General features: G+C 47.0%; 2 long non-coding RNA genes across 3 annotated transcripts; one reads left to right on the top strand and one right to left on the bottom strand.

Moving 5' to 3' along the window:
- Positions 1-196: 196 nt before the first annotated feature.
- Positions 197-2855, bottom strand: LOC128084729 (uncharacterized). Its single transcript, XR_008208660.1, has 2 exons — positions 2562-2855; positions 197-1219 (listed from the first exon to the last, which is right to left on the bottom strand). It is a non-coding gene; the product is annotated as an uncharacterized LOC128084729 (long non-coding RNA).
- On the top strand, positions 702-2078 carry LOC128084731 (uncharacterized). 2 transcript variants are annotated; one of them, XR_008208663.1, is made up of 3 exons: positions 702-790; positions 1103-1213; positions 1984-2078. It is a non-coding gene; the product is annotated as an uncharacterized LOC128084731 (long non-coding RNA). The 2 variants fall into 2 exon arrangements; XR_008208662.1 differs by lacking the exon at positions 1984-2078 and adding an exon at positions 1524-1587.
- Positions 2856-3519: the final 664 nt, after the last annotated feature.

Below are 3519 nucleotides of genomic sequence, written 5' to 3'. Positions count from 1 at the left end.
AGTCTAACCCTAAGCCCCATCTAAGTCTTTGTCTAAGTCTAACCCCCACTGTCTAAGTCTAAGTCTAACCCCCAGTGTCTAAGTCTAAGTCTAGCCCCCGTCTAAGTCTACCACCCTCCACACCTACCTTTCTCACCTACCTTCCAGTGTCCTTCCAGCCGTTGCCGTGACAAAGCAAGACACACAACATACGTGCATTGTTTAACTGTTTGTTTATTACAGCGCTGTTTCCACAAGGCATGACTCATACAATCATATACATACGTGCTATACCAGCAACTACACATTGAGAAGCAAAACATGTAATGAATATGGATCTCTGATTCCAAGACTTAGTTTATAGGCGCAGCATCCACACATTCTGTACATGGCACAACACAGTTTACAGGCGCAACTTAACACATATTGCATATATGGCACGACGCAATTTACAGGCGCAGCACACGCATACGCAGTACACTTTAAGACATGGTTCACATAGATGTCAGACCAACCAGAGAAAGGGTACAAAGCCTCCACACCCCATTAGTGACACCACACTTGTGAGAATGTTGCATACTGCAACCCACCTCAAAAGCAGTGCAGATCTCAGCCCACCCAAAGACATTGCAATTCTCAGAACGGCCACAAAGGGGCGCGAGTCTCAGACTGGCCGGGAGGAACAAAATCGCCTCCGACGGCCCTTGGTTACGGGGTTGGGGTAGCCCTGCCTAGGAGCAAACAAAGCAAGGCTAGCCCAACCCCGTAACCAAGGCAAAGCTAAAGCCAATTTGGCTTACATTAATCGAATGTAAAGCTAAAGCCAATTTGGTTGAAGCCAATTGAATGCAAAACCAAAGCCAATTTGGTTCAAGTCAATTGAATGCAAAGCTAAAGCCAATTTGGTTGAAGCCAATTGAATGCAAGGCTAAAGCCAATTCGGTTGAGATAAATTGAACGCACATGCTGAAATCAGCACAACTCTCAAAATGGCCGCAATGGGGCGCGAGTCTCAGACTGGCCGGGAAGGAACAAAATCGCCTCCAACGGCCCTTGGTTACGGGGTTGGGGTAGCCCTGCCTAGGAACAAACAAAGCAAGGCTAGCCCAACCCCGTAACCAAGGCAAAGCTAAAGCCAATTTGGTTTACATTAATTGAATGTAAAGCTAAAGCCAATTTGGTTGAAGTCAATTGAATGTAAAACTAAAGCCAATTTGGTTTACATTAATTGAATGTAAAGCTAAAGCCATTTGGTTGAAGCCAATTGAATGCAAGGCTAAAGCCAATTTGGTTGAAGTCAATTGAAAGCAAAGCTAAAGCCAATTTGGTTGATGCAAAATGATTGCAAGGCTAAAGCCAATTTGGTTGAGATAAATTGAACGCAGATGCTGAAATCAGCACAACTCTCAAAATGGCCGCAATGGGGCGCGAGTCTCAGACTGGCCGGGAGGAACAAAATCGCCTCCAACGGCCCTTGGTTACGGGGTTGGGGTAGCCCTGCCTAGGAACAAACAAAGCAAGGCTAACCCAACCCCGTAACCAAGGCAAAGCTAAAGCCAATTTGGCTTACATTAATCGAATGTAAAGCTAAAGCCAATTTGGTTGAAGCCAATTGAATGCAAGGCTAAAGCCAATTTGGTTGAAGTCAATTGAATGCAAAGCTAAAGCCAATTTGGTTGAAGTCAATTGAATGCAAAGCCAAAGCCAATTTGGTTGAAGTCAATTGCATGTAAAGCTAAAGCCAATTTGGTTGAAGCCAATTGAATGCAAAGCTAAAGCCAATTTGGTTGATGCAAAATGATTGCAAGGCTAAAGCCAATTTGGTTGAGATAAATTGAACGCAGATGCTGAAATCAGCACAACTCTCAAAATGGCCGCAATGGGGCGCGAGTCTCAGACTGGCCGGGAAGGAACAAAATCGCCTCCAACGGCCCTTGGTTACGGGGTTGGGGTAGCCCTGCCTAGGAGCAAACAAAGCAAGGCTAGCCCAACCCCGTAACCAAGGCAAAGCTAAAGCCAATTTGGCTTACATTAATTGAATGTAAAGCTAAAGCCAATTTGGATGAAGTCAATCGAATGTAAAGCTAAAGCCAATTTGGTTGAAGCCAATTGAATGCAAGGTTAAAGCCAATTTGGTTGAAGTCAATTGAATGCAAAGCCAAAGCCAATTTGGTTGAAGTCAATTGCATGTAAAGCTAAAGCCAATTTGGTTGAAGCCAATTGAATGCAAAGCTAAAGCCAATTTGGTTGAAGTCAATTGAATGCAAAGCTAAAGCCAATTTGGTTGATGCAAAATGATTGCAAGGCTAAAGCCAATTTGGTTGAGATAAATTGAACGCAGATGCTGAAATCAGAGCAACTCTCAAAATGGCCGCAATGGGGCGCGAGTCTCAGACTGGCCGGGAAGGAACAAAATCGCCTCCAACGGCCCTTGGTTACGGGGTTGGGTTAGCCCTGCCTAGGAGCAAACAAAGCAAAGCTAGCCCAACCCCGTAACCAAGGCAAAGCTAAAGCCAATTTGGCTTATATTAATTGAATGTAAAGCCAAAGTCAATTTGGTTGAAGCCAATTGAATGCAAAACCAAAGCCAATTTGGTTGAAGTCAATTGAATGTAAAGCTAAAGCCAATTTGGTTGAAGTCAATTGAATGCACATGCTGAAATCAGAGCAACTCTCAAAATGGCCACAAAGGGGCAGGAGTCTGAAAATGGCCTGGAAGGAACGCAGATGGCATCAGAAGGAAGCGTTGATTGGCCTGGGAGCAGAAGGGCCCTCAGGAAGGGTGCGGGTGGGTTGGATCGCTGGGCTGAGGCCGATGGGATGAACTGCAATGAGACCGAGCGCCGCATCCCGCACGCTGCCTGCGATGACCTTTGTAGTGGCTTGTGGCAGAGTGACGGGAAGATCATGGAAAGGGAACGGAGCGGGGATTCGGGTAACGGTTGACCGAACCGAGCTGGCGGTGAGTGTGGGAGGCCTGGAAAGCCAATGGCGTCGCAGGGGGGAAGTCATCGACTGGAAGCGTCGAAGGCATCTTCACCTGTAATACAGAGACACGCTTTAGAAGGAGGAACGCCGAGACCCAAACGGTGCTCACCGTCAGCCCACCCCCACAAAATGTGGAAGCCAAACACCGCTCTAAGAAAAGGCTTCAGAGTAAGGTTAGGAGTATTTAACAGGAAAGGTGTTAAGGTTAGGTACATCAGGATTAGGGTTAGAGTGACCGTTAGGGAAGGCCAAGGCAAAGGCAGGAGCAAAAGGCAAGGAGAACAGCCGAGGGAACGCCAAAACAGAGGGCAAAGGGATGGGAAAGACATGGAGAACGCCAAAGGTCGCGTCAGAGGTCAGGCCCAAGAAGAAGGCCGCAGAGAACGCCAGAATGGAGACCAAAGAGATCAACACAGAAGGCCAAAATGGAGGGCGAGGTCCGTGAGAACGCTGCAGGGAAGGCCGATGCAGAAGGTCAAGGGCAATGGCCAAAGAGAATGCGGCACAAAAGGCCAAAACCAAAGGCAAAGAGAATGCTGTAGGAGAAGACAA

The sequence above is a fragment of the Tympanuchus pallidicinctus genome, unplaced genomic scaffold (genome assembly GCF_026119805.1).
Source record: "Tympanuchus pallidicinctus isolate F22 unplaced genomic scaffold, pur_lepc_1.0 scaffold28, whole genome shotgun sequence".
Taxonomy (NCBI): domain Eukaryota; kingdom Metazoa; phylum Chordata; class Aves; order Galliformes; family Phasianidae; genus Tympanuchus; species Tympanuchus pallidicinctus.
The sequence above is the reverse complement of the archived record's forward strand: the minus strand, read 5'-3'. Positions and strand labels throughout refer to the sequence as shown.